The sequence below is a fragment of the Rattus norvegicus genome, chromosome 17, assembly GCF_021556685.1.
Source record: "Rattus norvegicus strain SHRSP/BbbUtx chromosome 17, alternate assembly SHRSP_T2T, whole genome shotgun sequence".
In the NCBI taxonomy this organism is placed as follows: domain Eukaryota; kingdom Metazoa; phylum Chordata; class Mammalia; order Rodentia; family Muridae; genus Rattus; species Rattus norvegicus.
In genome coordinates this window covers 75,817,404-75,835,322 of record NC_141550.1, presented here as the reverse complement: position 1 = coordinate 75,835,322, position 17,919 = coordinate 75,817,404, and positions in this window count along the sequence as shown.

Genomic DNA, 17,919 nt, shown 5'->3' with positions numbered 1-17,919 from the left:
CTACATCTCCAGCCCCCTACATCCTGTTTTCATATGCTCTTCCCTGTCTTCAAGCCCTGACATTCTATTCTCTGGCTTGCCCATCTGTCATCCCTGTTACATGAACTAGTACGTGCCTTCGTCTCAATTTCAATCAACTTTGCCTCTTCCAAACCTCTCCAGTATTATTAACTTGACTCTTCCAAGCTCTTATGTAATTGGTCAAGCTGTTGAAGCAGTACTCTGCGTCTCCTAACAACCCATTACATGCACATATTGCTTTTATTGCATTAGCTGCTGAACTACCCTCAGAGTCAATGACTCCTATTTCAGATTTGTGACAATAACGCTCCTCTTTTGGTGCCAATATCCTAAATAAACAGCCAACGATTTAGCTTCTTTAGAAGAATAAGATAGCAATTTAAGTAACAGAGCCTTGCGTCTCTCTCATATCACAGTCCAGAGCAAGCAGGCAGGCTTGTTCTACTACAAATGGTCATCCATAGCCCAGCCTCTTCCTACAGTATTTCTACGCAGTTCCAGAGGATGTATATGACCACTGCATGGTCAATGCTGGTCAACAGCTTGCTGCCACTCAAGTTCACAGAGACTGGACATGAAGAACACATACGCAACTTTTCAAGGCCTTAAATTAGTTAGATATACACTGTATCTAACTACATCTCCCTGGCCAGAACTTTATCACTTGGTCTAAACCTACCTTCTGTAGTTTCTGGGACATATCCTCCCATATTATACTGTCACAACTTCAGATACAATTCTATGGTTCCATAGATTCTAGTGATGGATTAGTCTTACATGACCTGCTAAAAAATACAGGACCTAGGGCAGACATTAAGGGATGCCTAAGTTAAGAACAGAAAGTAAAATATTATTATTATTATTATTATTATTATTATTATTATTATTATTATAAACTTGAGTTCTGGAGTTTTTCCTTTGATGTATGCCATCAGATATATTGCATGAGGTTTTGTCCCATTAAACATTCAATATTTAAGTGAGTGTTTAAATATTTAAATCCGGCTGGAGTAAGATGAACCTTCAGAAGGATATTATCTGAAAGCTCACCATGTATTGTTTGTACAAATAGAGCTTAAGTGAGTGCCTGTTCCAGGTGTGATTTCTGCCCTCTAACCTCCTCGGTCTACCATCTGCATGGTGTTCTTTCAAAACACATGTGTGTATCCTGTGCATGCTATCTCATTTATAACACTTCTCCATGCTGCAGGATTCACACATATAATTTTCTAAATTAAAATGTCAATTTCAAGAAAGATTTGAAATCAAATTCCTGGCTCTGAGTTGTACACTTTAAAAACAATAGTTTTATTAAATCTTTGAAAAGCCATGCAATGTATTTTCAACATATTCATATACCACCAGCTCCGCCCATGACCATCCTCTCCCTTCTCCCCCAAGTTTGAGATGTCTTCTTCTTTTTTTTATTTTATTATTATTTCAGGTTATTTTGCCCACTGCATCTTGGGAGTGGGGTCTACCCTGGAGCATAGGCAACCCTTTACACTCTAGAACTGGATTGTGGTGCTAGAGTCTTAAAGCGCTGAAGAAATTCCTTTGGGGACAAGGAGATAACTCAATAGTTAAAACAGTTGCCAAACAAGTGTGAGTAACTGAGTTCAAGCCCTCAGCGCCATATTCAAAGTTGTGAATGGCAGCACAGTGGAAGTAGGAAGAGCTCCAGGGCTTGCAGGCCAGCCAGTCAAGCCCCATCAGTGAGCTCTAGGTCTAGATAATGAGAGGTCCTGTCCCAAAACATAAGGTGGAGAAAAGATAAGGAAGACACTGATGTTTACCTCTGGCCTCCACACAGGTACTCACACTCAGTAAATAAAAATAAAGTACAAAAATCAACTTTTTCAGCATAATCACAACCAAACTCACTGGACCACATTGTCAAGAGTAAATGAAAACCAAGCCATTACCTACAGAAAAGCCTAACAGAGAAACAAAAGGGTCTCTTCTGTATCGTTCGAGTTTGTGTCTTACACATATCTTAAGAGTTCATGAAAGTAAGTAGGGGACCTTTGACTGTCCTTCATGGTCAATCTTAGTGGTCAAGACACTCAATTCATAATTGCAAATGAGGTTGAAACGCATCAAATTCTACAAGGGGAATTCTACAATTCTACAAGGGGAAAAATCAGCACTGTGGGACTGACAAGCCGGTTCAGTGGGCAAAGGTGTTTGCTGCCAAGCCTGATGATTTGAATTCAGCCCCAGAAACCTGCTCGATGGAAGGAAAGAACCATTTCCTGCAGGCTGTGCTCTGCTTCCACCACGCGATCAGTCAACCAATCAAAAGTAAATGTTTTTCTTAACACTTGAAAACTGGGGTTCCTGAAGCAACACTTTCCGGACTGATCTCATCTCATGGATCCCCACCCACCCATTCCTTCACACACCCACCATTCATTCACTCACCAGCCGCTCTATGCTGTACTACACTCAAGCTTTTCTGACGGGAATAGGAAAATAATGACCTTGGCATTTTCAATAGAAGTAACTCGCTAGGGAAGGGGAGGTGTTGAGGCAGCATCTCAAGAAGACCAGGCTGGTTTAGAATTTGTGAAGCTGATAAATGACCTTGAATTCCTAATCCTCCTGTGTCTACTTTCTGAATTCTGGAACTACAGACATGTACCACCATACATAGCTTCATGCAGTGATGGGGATCAAACCCAGGGGTTTTATTAGTGCTAGGCAATCTGTCAACTAAACTACTCTACAGGCCCTGAGAATCACCCCAAGATGGTGGAAAGAGTGTTGCTGTTATTGTTGTTGTTGTTGTTGTTGTTGTTGTTCTTATTCTTATTCTTATTCTTATTCTTATTCTTATTCTTCTTTCTCCTCCTCCTCCCCCCCTCCTCCTTCTTCTTCTTGTCTTGTTCTTGTTTGTTTGATTAATTGTTTTTAGAAGGTTTGCACTTAACTTCTTACCCTTCATCTCCACCTGTCCTGTTCACTCTAGCTCAGCTCTGGGTCTCAACTGCTTTCGATGACTCAAAGAAAACAAGCTATGCCTAGATTTTAGTCCACAAAAAGAGCAGTATTCAACTCAATTACTACCATTTGTCCAAAGAGAAGAATCCCTTCTTGCTTTAGAAGGCAAGCCTTGCAGATGTTTAACTCTTATGGCCTAAAAGTGCTCTTCAAGTCCAATTTACATTCACCATAATAGCCCCCAAAGACCAGCTTCTGTCTTAAGGATTCTGTTTGTAAACTCCCTGGAAGAAATCCACAGCCTTCATTTACATGAGCCTCTTGCCCGCATTTGTTTGCAGAACTGCAGGACAAACAAAACTTCACAAGGAAAAACAAAGAGGTAGGGAATCAGGCTCCCCTTATATTGTCTCTGAGTCTGCCTCCTTTGACAAAAGAAGGCATCCTCTACCTGACTCCCACAGTCAGATGCAAACACAAGCCTTGCTCTCACAGAGGACTTGGGTTAAGCTGGTAGATCTAAACTGATAACAGTTGGCCCTGTCTGCCTTTGGGGCAGCTTAGACAAAGGACCAAGTGGGTTGTTAAATTTTTGACATTTTTACTACTAAACACTGCTGTTGACTAAACAAGGGGCAGGGGGATTACTATAGCAACTTTGGCATAAGTTAAAAATCACTCAGTCTGCTAGTTGCAACTGTATGGTGGGGCATCGAGGCTGAAACGAATGCATGCCACTCTGAACATACAAAATCACCTTAGAGGACATAGGAAATAGTTAACCAATAGCAGTTCCTCTGCCTGTGTGAGTGATTTGAAAGTGATCTGATCCTGTGTCATCTGCTGGGCCAGGCAGTAGTAGATCTTTGTTCTGTAAGAGAGGACAGAAATGGCCTAAACAAAGCCCTGATTTTCTAGATAAACAAACAAAAGCTCCAAGGAGTGATCAGCAGGTGCCACTCAGCCTGTGAGGGACAAGACTGAATTTCCAGACTCCTGCCCACGTGTCTTCACTTAAGATGAGAGTGTGATTGTAATACAGCCAAAGGTATAGAGACAAGAAAATGCCATATGTTGAACGGGAACTGTCCCAGAAATAAAATGGCTATCCTCTTTGCTCCTCGGCGACTCAGGGAGATTAACTTGAAAGGGAATCACTTGGAGAAAAGGCACCTTTTCATGGGCTTACACTGTTTGTGTATTCAGTTATTTGTTCCTCTGTATGTTGGTGACAAGTTTCCCTGGGTGGCTGGGATGGGCTCCAAACTCACAACCTTCTTGCCTTACCCTCGTGAGTACCTGGATTACAGACAGAGGCCACCACAAACACCCTGTAGTACATCTCAGCCCTTATCCTGCCTCCTTTTTCAGATCCCTCTAGACTCTAATCTTGGTTCAGATCTGATTAGCCCTCCCACTTGCTTCTACCTCCCAGCTTTTGTTGTAGTTCTGTCTCGCAGGCAGAACCTGTAGAGAACATATCCAGAGGTTAGGCAAGGACCCCCGTTGGGGGGTGGGGCCACCTACCCTTCTCAAAACTTTAACCCAGAATTCTTCCTGTCTAAAGGAAATACGGGGACAGTGGAGCAGAGACTGAAGGAAAGACCATCGAGAGACTTCCCCACCGGGGATACATCCCATATGCAGGCACCAAACCCAGTCACTATTTCTGATACCAAGAAGAGCTTGGTGACAGGAACCTGATATGGATGTCTCCTGAGAAGCTCTGTCAGAGCCTTACTCATACAGAGGAGGATGCTTGCAGCTAACCATCAGACTGAGCATGGGGATCCCAATGGAAGAGTTAGAAAAAGGACTAAAGGAGCTGATGGGGTTTGCAACCCCATAGGAAGAACAACAATATCAACAATCAGACCCCTCAGAGCTCCCAGGGACTAAACCAACAACCAAAGAGTACACATGGAGGGACTCATGGCTCCAGCCACATATGTAACAGAGGATGGCATTGTCTGGCATTAATAGGAGGAGAAGCGCTTGGTCCTATGAAGGCTCTATTCCCCAGTATAGGGGAACGCCAAGGTGTTGAGGTGGGAGTGGGTGGGTGGGAGAGGGAGCATCCTTATAGAAGCAGGAGGAGGAGGAATGGGAAAGGGGAGAGCTGGGAAAGGGGATAACATTTGAAATGTAAACAGATAAAATACCCAAGAAAAGAAAGTTACCCCCTTTGTAGATAGGAAATTTAACTTGAACTGTGGATGTTGCCTTACTCTTGGGTCCCACAGGCCCAAGTCAGTGGAATTTTGTATGTGTGTGTGTGTGTGTGTGTGTGTGTGTGTGTGTGTGTGTGTGTGTGTGTGTGATGTGCATACATGAGTGCAGGCATACACATGGAGTCAGAGAGCAACTTTCAGGAATTGATTCTCTCCTCCACCATGGGATTCTGGGATTGAACGTACCAGCCTTGTAAAGCAAGTGCTCACACATCAGGTAGGACTGGCTGCCCAGCGCTATGTTTCTGTATATCTGCATATATGGGTCACAGTAGGAATGCTTGAGTCAAAGGGAAGGACTGAGTCATCCTCATGACTCAGCATGTCCCTGGGGCCTACGCAAGACTGATGCAGACCTCCCAATGCCTTCTTCCCTTTGGTGGCCCTTAACTACCTCTATGTCCTCAAGGAGGGACACCTTCTGAATATAGCTCTTATTTTCTTGCTGACTTATTTATTTGGAATTCATGTGTATGAATGTTTTGCATGCATGCACACACATGCACTGTGGGCATGCCTAGTGCCACAGAGTCCAGAAGAGGGCACTGAACACCCTGAAACTGGATTTAAAGTCAGTTGTAAGCCGCCATGAGGGTGCTGGGCATCAAACCCAGGTCCCCCAAAGGGCAGCCAGTACTCTTTTCTTTTTTTTTTTTTTTTTTTTTTTTTTTGGAGCTGGGGACCGAACCCAGGGCCTTGCACTTGCTAGGCAAGCGCTCTACCACTGAGTTAAATCCCCAACCCTAGGCAGCCAGTACTCTTATCCACTGAGCCATCCCACCAGCCTGTACAATTGACATTTGACCTCCATAATGAGGATTTCAAAGTCACATCAGAATGTAGAAATCAGGGGAGAATCAATAGGTGTTTGGGGCACATCTTTCTTAAGATGTCCAGATTACCATTTCAGAAAGTTAAAGAGTCGGAGGCGAGAACACCATCACACCATCATGCCACGGCAGGGCCTTCCGTTCCTGATGCTCGCCCGGGTTTCTCAGATGAGCGTGTGCTTTGTGACTTTGCTTTGCTTTGTCTTTCAGATTACAGCGTTCGTCTCTTGCTAACCCATCTAATCAATTCCATAAGGACTGGCAGGGCCTCCTGTCATAACCGGAAAGGAGTGGTGAAGAAGGTGAGATTCAACATCCCTTTGAGTTGGTAACAAAGAACTCAGCCAGCAAAGGAAAACAGGGTTTCCTCAGTTCAGTAATTTTGCTTCAAGCAAAAAAAAAAAAAAAATTAACCAATGGTGGTGAATACTGGGTTAAAGAAAGTTAATGGACTTCCTAATGTTTACATAACTGGTGTCGCTGCTGTTGTTAGTGTCAGCACAAATCATAAATGGCACTGTAAAGCTTTGTGGGAGCTTCTGTGCCAGGTAGACTACTAAACAATAATGTTTTTAAAATTATATCTGTAAATGATTGGATCTAGGCCCTCATGCGCACTGGCTACACATTGTGCCACTGAGTTAGATCCACAGCCCTCTGCTTACTTTTTAGTTTGACGCCGTTCCTCACTAAATTGCCTAAGTCAGCCTTGAGCTCACTGGTTATCCTACGTAGGCTTTGAACTTGCCATCCTTCTGATTCAGTCCCCCAAGTCGTAAGAACTGGGATACAGGCCCATCACGGTACTGGCGGGCTGGCTCTCAGTGAATGATGTCTCCTCAATGACCAGGTTCACCTTTTATAAGGAGACAGAAAACTAAAGGAGGTTAAGTAGGCAGGTCGGATTGCAGGATCAGAGCTTCCAATCATTCAGACCGCTGATCTTTCTGCTAATCCGTCTGCCTGGCTTTGTCGATCAAATCAGGAAAATTGGATCGCACTTCTGCTCATTCTTGCTCAACTGGAATTCCTCAACTTCTCTGAACTAGAGAGAGGAGAACAGAGGGAGAAGGAGAGAAGGAGGAAGAGGCAAAGAGGACTTCCTCAGCTGAACTCGGGAGATGAGGTAAACCACTGTTATTTTGTGTGGGTGTGAGTAGGCAGGTGTGGCTGTGGGTGTAACACATGGTGGTTAGGGGACAACCGGTGGACTCAATTTGCTCCTTCTATCATAGGACATCTAAGGATAGAAGTCAATTCCTCAGGCTTAATGGCAGGTCCCGTCTCACAGCAACCTCTAGATTATTTTCTCATTAATTAATTAACTAATGTATTTATTTATTCATTCCCTTTACATTTCACTATCAGTCCTCCCCCTCCTCCCAGTCTTCCCCTCACAGAGCTCCTCCCTCTATTCTTTCCTCCCCTTCTCCTCTGATGGAAACAGATGCAGAGATCCACTGCCTACCTTAATTTTTAAGACAGGGTCCTGGGACTCCCCTATTTGTCTAAGCTGCCAGCAAACTCCAAGGATCCTTCTGTCTCTGCTTCCCGGCACTGAAGTAACAGGCACGCATCACTGACTTGACTTTTCACGTGGAGGGTCTGAGACAGAAAGGGAATCCTGCTTGTGCAGAAAGCATTCCACCCACTGAGCCATCTTGACGGGCCCGTCTTGATATTAAGCAAATGAAAGCGTAGAGCCATCTATTCTCATTTGGCAGGGTGGGGAAGAAAAAAAAAAAGAGTCCATCTCTACTTCTGAAAGGTATGTACTGAATTCACTTTTTTTGTTGTTGTTGTAAAGTGAAGGGGAAAAAAATAAAACTAAGAGGTTTGTTTTATTTCCTGCAAATATTTCACATTGCCTTGGCAACTAGAGTGACATCCAGCCGCTGCAAAGGTGGTGTGAACCACAGGGAGATGAGTGTGGCTTGAAAGGTAGACTCCAAACTGAAACTAAAAGTTTCGAAAAATACACTAGAAAGAGTCAAGGCTCATACCACCCATTTATATATATTTAAAAAAAATCGAAACAGTTTTTAACTTTAAATGAAGTAAAAGTTTTACGAGTACCCAGAACCCCTAGGGGAGCAGTACCTCAACTACAAATTCACAAATGAAATTTCCAACAAAATAAAAAAGAATACTGCCTAGCACAGTTAATTGAGTCTCCTGGAGGGCCAAGCTGAAAGCAACCGACTCTCCCATACTTTGGGAAGAAAGAAATCTCTCAAGCCCAGTAGAAAAGACATGGATGAAGTCATTCTCCTTTTAATGCCACCAGGGTTTCTACAAACTTATATGTTTCTTCAGGATGCCAGAAGCATTCAGAAATTAAAGATGATGGCTCTTTCCCCCTGTAGACTCTTCCTCTACTGTCACATACCTATTTCAATTAATTCTACTGCATAGCAAAAGTTTAGGAACCCTAGCCTAGAAAGTCAGTTGAGCGAACATGTCCATTAAAGGACAGGCAAGAGGACTGTGGCAAGCACTTCAGGCTAGCCCTCAGGATCCCCAGGAGGCATCCTAGTCCCACCTTTTATGGCGCTTTGACAAGCACAGCTGTCCTTTTGGATGACAGTCACCAGGCTCCGGAAACTCTAACCTGGACAAGGGTCACCTGTCATCTGAACGGAAATATCATAAAGGAGTCTCTTTCTGCCTATTGATTTCATGATTTTAAAAAAAAAAAGTACATCTCATTTCCCACCAATCCTCTGAAGTCAGAACAGTAGACGAACAGGAGAAAAACTGATGCTGTCATCCTTTGGTTAAGAAAACCCAGAAGGCTAAATCCGCAATGACAGTCATCCAGGGAAAGACTGTCCCTGGGCTACCTGGTGAATAGTAGCTTGGGGGGGGGGGCTGGATTGGACAAGCCTGTGGCTTCAGTAGTAGCAGGGGGCTCCATGGTTACCCAGCCTGTCCCTTCTGAATTTGTAGCTATGATAGGAACAACTGACTGGGACCCAACATTCTTCTTTGTTCAAATCAACTAAATTAAACTGGTTTCGAAGGAAGTCTCAGCTCCCAGCCCTTTAGTCTTGATAAGTAGCACCCAAATAAAATGCGAGGCATGGAAGGCCCCGCATGCCATGTCAGAGCTGGGGGTGGGAAACAGAAACAGGTAGATCTTTAGGGTTTGCTGGTCTACCAACCTAGCCAAATTAGTCAGAGATCCTAGAAGGAAGGGGGGGGAACAGAGACACAGAGAGACACGGAGAGAGAGAGAGAAAGAGAGAGAGAGAGAGAGAGAGAGAGGGAGAGAGAGAGAGAGAGAGAGAGAGAGAGAGAGAGAGAGAGAGAGAGAGAGAGAGAGACTATGCTCACAAGGAATAATATTTAAAGGTTAACCTGTAGCTTCCAGACACGGGCATATTTATGCATGTACATTCACACACACACACACACACACACACACACAAACACACACACACACACACACACACATCTACCCACAGGAACATGCACACACATTTTTAAGAAGTTAAATCAGAAATTCATAATTTTTAGCAGCCCTATTCTACCCCTTCAAATATCAGTATCCATGAAAAGCCTTCCTCACGAGGACTATGCTGGCACAAAGTACAATATTAAGATCCCACGATTTGTAATCTCATGGAACTTTCATTGTAGTCAACAAAGAAAGTTCTGGAAAGGAAGACCTTCAGTTAGAATATAAAACCTAGACACAAATACTCACAGGAAGATTAGCTCCCAAACACTGGGGTTTGAATATGACACAGACAATACTGAAAGTTAGAGGCTTTTCTGTCCAAACATTCAAGTTCCAAGTAAACCCAAAGCTGAAATCCCAAGATCATAATCTATTGAAAAAGGTATCCGTTCTTCCTAGTAGTGTTTCAGACATCTGGTCAAAGGGACCGGAAAAGATAAGCACTCTACAAGAAGCTTCTAGAAAATGGACTAAGAAAGTCAGTTACTCTCTTAAAAACCACTGGTATCATACATAGGCACGTTACAGGGCTTTGCTTTAAAAGGCTAGAGAGAAAGCTAGTGGATAAGAGCATTCACTGTGCACATTTGAGGGCCTGCTTTGAATCTAAGCACCCGTATAAAACACCAAGTGAGATTGTACCTGGCACCTCTTTGTTGGATGGAGACAGGATATTAGATCACTGGGGCTGCTGGCTTCCAGTCTAACTCCAGATTCAGTAGAGCTTATCTCAGGGAAATAAGGTAGAAAGTAATGGAGCAGAATACCCTTTTTCTCTTTGTATACAGGCCCACACGCCAGACATACATGTGTCATGTGTGAATGTAAAACACATACACACACACACACACACACACACACACACACACATGCACAGTTAATCTGTTCCAATTCTGAATCCACACAGAGATAACAAATAATTTCTGGTATTACCTCTCTCTCAGGGAGGCTGGAAGAATTAATGAGATGGTGTCTATGAAATGTTCCCAGTTAGTGAGAGCATCATGTAAGCTAAATAAGAAATGCTATCATCAGCAAAGGTCTACCCAGTGAGCTCTAGAAGAGCCCCCAATATTCTTCTCTCTTTGGATCTTTTTCTCCCTAACTTTGAAACATTGGCATGAATGACTCCTTGAGAATGACTGGAGGCAGCCAACAGAATGGGAAAGGAAAGTTTGCTGGGAACCCCTCTGCTTCTCCACAGAGGTTCTACACAGCTAGCACACCACCTACTTCCTGCCTCCCTCAAGCTCAGGACCCTATCTGGTGAGTTGGCTGAAATGAGTCCACTACTCATACAGTAGTTATTCACGCTGTGCTCTGAGTCATACTGGATTGACCTCCAAATGTCCTGACAGAAAGACATGTCACTCAAGCTGTTGTATGTTTGAGGTGTTTCCCTCAACATGTGTTTTATCTCGTTTCTCTGGGTTCTGTTAGAAATTGCATAGTTCGTCGCAGCTAAGTGATTGGTGTATAAATGAATATTATGCCATTAGAAACATAAGCTGCTTGTGTGTGTGTGTGTGTGTGTGTGTGTGTGTGTGTGTGTGTGTAATATATGTAAAATCATGTGTGAGGGAGTATACATGGTATACATGTGTGGATACCGCATAGCACATGTGTAGGTCAGAAGACAACTTGTAGGAATGAAATCTCTCATTGGATCATGTAGGTCCCTAGGATGAGCTCAGGTTTGCCACCAAGGCCTTTGTTTTCTGAGCTTTTTCATTGTCCCAACCATGCACATCTTAAAGCTCTAACTACTTGAGAAGGAAGGATAGGAGGGAGGAGAGAGGTATGGAAGGGAGGAGAGGAGAAGAGGGGAGGAGAGGAGAGGAGGGGAGGGGAGGGGAGGGGAGGGGAGGGGAGGGGAAGAGTAGAATCAATTATAACAAAATATGCTTGAATAGTTAACAAAGCACCCCCAAAGAAATGGGACACCCCTTTAAGGGAAAGACCGTGCCCTTACACCCCTGGTGAACTTTCTATTCTATTCCCAGTAATGGCAATGATCTTCATTAAATCATGCATCCTTACCTTCCAACCACTGGAAAGAGATCAGTCAGACCAGAACCAGCAGAGACTTATTCCACTCTGGCCTTGACCTCCAGCAGAGCTCCCCAGCCTGTGCTACTCTCCAGGAGTTTTATGGCTTTGTTATCTCTCTTGCTTCCCTTCAACATAAACTCCTTCAAGCTCAGATATGAATTTATCAAGCTTCTCTCAGCCCCAGGGAATATGTTCTCATTATTCCTTTTAATCTCCATCTGCTGCAAGAACTAACTGAACTGGTCTTCTCTAATCACTCCACTGAGCCTGCTTCCTTTCCCTCCGTCTAGGAAGAGGCGCTCAGCATAGACTCTCTTTCTCACTGGGGATGGCATTTATTCCTTAATCATAACTATGTACCAAAAATACATCTCAGGTGCCAGCCCCTGTTGGTACTGAGAGTACCAAGCTTTTGCATAACACAGACCTAACCTTTGAATGGCTATAGGTCTCTTAGGGTAGACTGCACGGCTCCTCTGAGTCTGGAAAGGTCCTCCAGGGGAAAGGTCTCTGGGATACCTTTTGTCCCCTTCTGGCAGCCTTATTCAGGTAGCCTAGCGATCACTGATCTAATAGTTGACACAAATATGCAACTGGAAAATCTTCACTGGATTTTGTACAAATATTAGTGCAAGAAAGTGCCTCGTTTTTACTCAAAGATGACTGGAAGTGGGGTAATTGGGTCCTCTGAATGGGACATTTCTAACTACTAAAGCATTTTCTAACTACTGTTTACCTTCCTTCTAACTTCTAGAAGAGATGTGAGGGACAGGGAATAGAGGCTGACGATACATCTACATAACAAAATATGTTTATAGCAAGAGATTCCAGTCTTTCAACATTCAAAAGAAACCAAAACAAGTTTACAGGAATCAGGGAACCTTTTTTATTTCCTCTTCCTCTTACCTCCAGCAAACAGCTCAGTCATTCCAAATGGTTTTCGCCTCAGCCCTGTTTTTTTTTTTTTTTTTTTTTTTTTTTTTTTTTTTTTTTTTTTTTTTTTTTTTTTTTTTTTTTTGTCACCAGAGGAGACTTTATCCAAGACACCATTTACCTCCAACCAAAGGCCTAGAGGAGCTGAGAGGGGAATTTGTCATCACCCCCAAGACAAGAGCAAAGGCCAAGGAGTCTGACGTCTGAATGGCTCAGCAGTTCTGCCTTTATCTGCTCACAACTCTAGACAAAGGAAGGAGCTCCACTCACAGCAACGAGCCATCCCTTCAGGCTACTGGGGAAACCCCTCCTGCTTAGTCCATGTCCACCCACCCCTAAATTCTCCTGTGCTATGTCCTAAACGTTAGTGTAAAATTTTTGTGAAGACTAGATAAGTGTTATCCACGTGCTAACAAGGTCTGTACAAAGGATGTAGTAGCATTCCGAGCATTTAATTAGTAATCAGGATAAGGCAAATAGAGTAAAAGTAGGGAAGAACATGGACGGAGATCTTAAGCTCTCTTTCTTCCCTCTACACATGTTTTTACAAGATACACAGACACACACACATACACACACACACACACACACACACACACACACACACACACAAACCTGAACCTTCAAGGTACTCTTTTTGAGTGGATTAAGAGAGTTCTGTACTCTGGTCCTAAGATGATCATAGGAGGAGGTAGGTTATATTTGGATAAAGGATGACAAACAGGGGCTGGAAAGATGGCTCAGCGGTTAAGAGCACTGAATGCTCTTCCCGAGGTCCTGAGTTCAAGTCCCAGCAACAACATGGTGGCTCACAACCATCTGTAATGAGATCTGATGCCCTCTTCTGGTGTGTCTGAAGAGAGGGAGAGTGTACTCACATAAAACAAACAAACAAATAATTCTATTTAAAAAAAAATAGATGACAAACAGGATGAAGCCCAAAATAGATCCCAAGAGTCCAGAAGTAACCAGATCTATAGTCTACCTAGAGTTGTGTAAAGTGAAGCCACCCTTGTCAACTGTCCTCTAAACATGACAGAAATCAGGGCTTACCAATGCTTTTCATGGGTGCCATACAATACAATGGAGAGCACTGACCAAATTCCTCATAAACATAAGAGAAAAGATTTAACAATTTTTCTCTGATCACTTCCCACTATGTACCACTTCCCAGACCACGTACCACAAATCTGCGTGGGCTGCTCACCATTTACCCCTTTAACCATCATGAGGTGTGTGTCTTATGCTGCTCTCAGGATACCGAGGATTCGGAGACGGCCTTGATGAGCTCATGTTTGAGGAGAGTGATATTTATGATCGACCATAGTAAGACCTTAAGTAGGGATATGCATGAGGTATGGGACCACAGAAGAGGGGCAGGGAACCCAACTCAAGATGAGAGGATCAGAAAGCCTCCCCAGAGGAGACGATGCTCGGGGAATTATAAATAACAAGTGAGAATCCTCCGTGCTGTGGCAGGAGCTATAACTAAACGTTGGAATGGGAGCCTTCTAAAAGTACAGAGACAGAAAGGAGGGAGAGCAAACGGAGGGAAGGGAAGAGGAACCAGTAAAGAAGGGCAGGCAGACAGGGAGGGAGGGAAGGAGGGAGGGAGGGAGGGAGGGAGGGAGGGAGGGAGGGAGGGAGGGAAGAAGAAAGGAAAACCAGCAGGGACCAGATGAAGATTGGAGCACAGATAACTACTTCATGAAGGGAAACCAAGAATCAAATATGAAGCCAGAGATATACGCAAGGGCATGCCAAATTATGAATGACCAGCTTAGAAATTAGGATTGTTTCCCAAACGACTTCATATTGTGCTATAGCGTCTATCCTTTGATAACAATTTAAAAGAGAGTGAAGGTATGACGTGAGAAGCAAGAGGTACGTGATGCTGAGATGCATACATTTCAGGTGACACTAGAGGGACTTGGTGATAGAATACATGTGGTAAGTAACATAGAAGTCAAGATTAATCACTCAATTTCTGCTTGGGCATGTTTGGGAGCGGAGGTGCAATCATGATGCCAATTGCCAAAGAAGAAAAAACAGCAAGGGGAAAAAACGAATTGTCAATAACTTCAGGTTAACTTTTGTTGCTGGACACTGAATCCAAGGCCTTGTGCATGCTAACCACATGGTCTACCCTGAGCTATTCCCATGGTGGGCTTTAGAATCTGTGGTCACAGAGTAAATGAGTTGAAGCTATCTGCTTGGCTTGGCAGCTCTGTTTCTCCACTTGGAACTAGAGAAGAGTTTAAATTAGTCGCCCAATGAGAATGTGTCTATTCTTCGTGCAAGCTCATGAGTATACACCAACAATGAAAAGAGAAAACTGGAGCTAGAAGATGGGAAATACCAATATGTAGGTAGAAGAGAAAAGTCCATCCGAGACATACACACATGGAAGTGTAGGCAGGGCATGTGGGAGAAAGTTCCAGAGTGAGTAGACCTTAATACAGGAATGGATATAAATATTATCAAAATGTGGTATAAGCATGTATGAAATTGTCAGCAAAAAAAAATGTTTAAAAGGAAGAAAAAAATCACTGCTTGAAGTAGAAGCTTGCACAAATAATGTCTTTGTTAATCTTTTTTACATATACTTATTTATTGTATATATCTGGGTGGGGGGGCTATGTACATGTATGATGGCATGCACATGACAGTCAGAGGACAACTTGCAGGTGTCAGTTCTCTCCTCTGTCACGTAAGTCCTAAGAATTGAACTTGTGTTGTTAGGCTTGGCAGTGCCAAGTCACTTCACCAACCTACAGTGGGCTGACTTCTTTCTATCACTTCTGAACATAGATGGTGAGAAAAAAGAAATAGACTTCTTGAGCATTCTTAATGAATAATAATTAATTGGATGGATTGCTTATTGTCAACACCATGATAAATTAGGGATAGAGACTAATGCATAGGTCAATTGTTTTTAATTGATGAGGGAGTAATTTGCTATGTATCAAATATAAAGGTCACAAAGGAAATGTATTAATTTCTAGCCAGTATCTGAACATAGAGAATTAATTAAAATAGAGTATCCACAACTCTCCCACAGTAAGAGACAGCACATTTATCACTTTCTTTAATGTTCTCAGTTGAGACAGTAATCAGGAAAATGCTGATAATCTTTCCATTGTCACATTTCACTCTTTCACATTTTGATCTGGTTCCTTTATATTTTTTTTAATATAGTTTCAACAAATGCTGGTGGAAGAATATCTGTACATAATTAAGATATTTTTTTTTTTAAATCTGTTGTCAATGTTGGTCATCTCACAGTGCCCAAAAGCAACTGAAGCAACCATGAGTGTGAGTCATGGTTACATGGGATTTCTATGTGTGCAGTTCTAATGCTAGGAAAGAAACAACGTGCTGTCAAACGTATCGTGAGACACTGAAATGTAATTTTAAATTTCCAACAGCAACATGAAAAAGGATAGCTGGCCTGAAATGTAACCCAGCATATACAAGGTAATATTTTTACATAAAATTCCTGTTGCATATTTCTAGGATATGAGACTGAAGAGGTGGTTCAGTGGTTATGTCTTTCAACCTCCCATATAACTCCCTCACCCAAAAACTGGGAAGAGTCCTGCTTTCCTTCCTTAGCTCTCAATGACCTTAACAATGGGTGCAAAATTGTTCATTATACAAGGATTATTTGTTTCTGCTATTTCACAATTTGAGATGAGCCTGAACTGATATATGGTATATGATATTGGTATATGGTATATGATATATGGTATATGGTATATGATATGTGATATATGGTATATGGTATGTGATATATGATATATGGTATATGGTATTGACTATTGGATACTGATTGTTGGATGCTAAATGCTGGGTACTGACTAATGGATACTGACAGTTGAATGTTGACTCTTGGGTGCTGACTGTTGAGTGCTAACTGTAGGACACTGACTGTTGAGTACTGATTGTTGGGTACTGACTACTGAGCACTGATTATTCTGAAGTATTTTTGCTGTTGTGATTTTTTTGAGGGATTTTGTTTGTTTTGTTCTTTAGACTTTCATTTGTTTGGAGTCCATTGTTGTATTCTATTTTTAAAGCCAGAATCTCATTCGATAGAATTGCTATGGAGCCCAGGCTGGCCCTTGATGTGTGATTCTCCTGCCTGTCTACAGTGTTCAGATAACAAGCATTGCTGCCTTATGACTGCTACTCTGTAGACATTACTAAAAGACTTTGATTTCCACTTTCCCTTCATCCTCAACTGTGCTCAAATCCAATAGAGTAATTCCTCTGCCATAAATCATACTTCTCCCTCTTTATCCAATGAGCTTATCACCTATGCAATGCTTCTCATATACCATTACACAAAAGATTTTTATGTCCAAAACAAAGAATGTCAATAGCAATGTTGTTATTCATAAAGTCAAATTAATTAAATTTAGATAATCCAAACTGTCTTCTCCCTTTTCAATAAAAAGATGACAATATTTTTTGACATTCTTAAAGCAATATATTGCCTTCTCTTGAAATAAAAATATCGATCCTAGAGTCATAACATCCACATTCATCCACGTGTCTTCGTCAGCCTCTTTTGGCTCATATTGAAGATGGAGTCCTACTGTGCTCTCACTTTCTCCTATAGACATGCTTCTTGGGCTCTTCATTGTTATGAATTAGTATCAAAATACTTTACAGATAGCTTTTGACTCTGTTTCTGTCTCCCATGTGAGGTTCAGTACTGCCTGGCCCCCACATGAACCATGCAAACTATGTCCCGACATGTACCACAACTCATTATTGTCCTCCATGCTTCTTTCTGTTCACAACCTCCTCTCCCACTGCATGGGCCTTTAGCTTAGAATTCTGTCTGCCTTTCGCCTTCCTTCTAACCCCTTCCTCTGGCTAAGCTTTGCTCTTCCTCCTGACACCGCAAATATCTCAACTTCCACTTTGTCACCTCTGAGCTTCCCCCACAGGTTGATCTCCTACATCACAGAGAGTATAATAGGTGACAGAGATAAGATAGGATGGAGTTCAAGTAAAGTAAGGGGTTAAAAATAGGAATACTACCACCACCACCATCACTATCACCACCTACACCACCCACAACACCATCACCACCACCACCAACACCAACACCAGCACCACCGCCACCACCACCACCAACACCACCTACACCACCAACAAGGCTTGGCACTCTCCTGCCTGTCCTGGACTCTATGCCAAAGCTCCAAACCATCAGGACATAAAGTCTTTAACAATTATTATCTATGCTGTGGTAAGCTCGGAGAAATCCTTTGCACCCTTGGAGGATACCCAAGCACTTTACCTTTCCAAATACACAGTCTTTCTCCCACTCCTAAAGACAACAAAGCATACAAAGTGTCCCTTCTCTTTTCTTCTCACCTGTTACTTTCTGTGCAGGACTTTCCCACCATGAGCCAAGAAGCCAGAGCCCCACTAC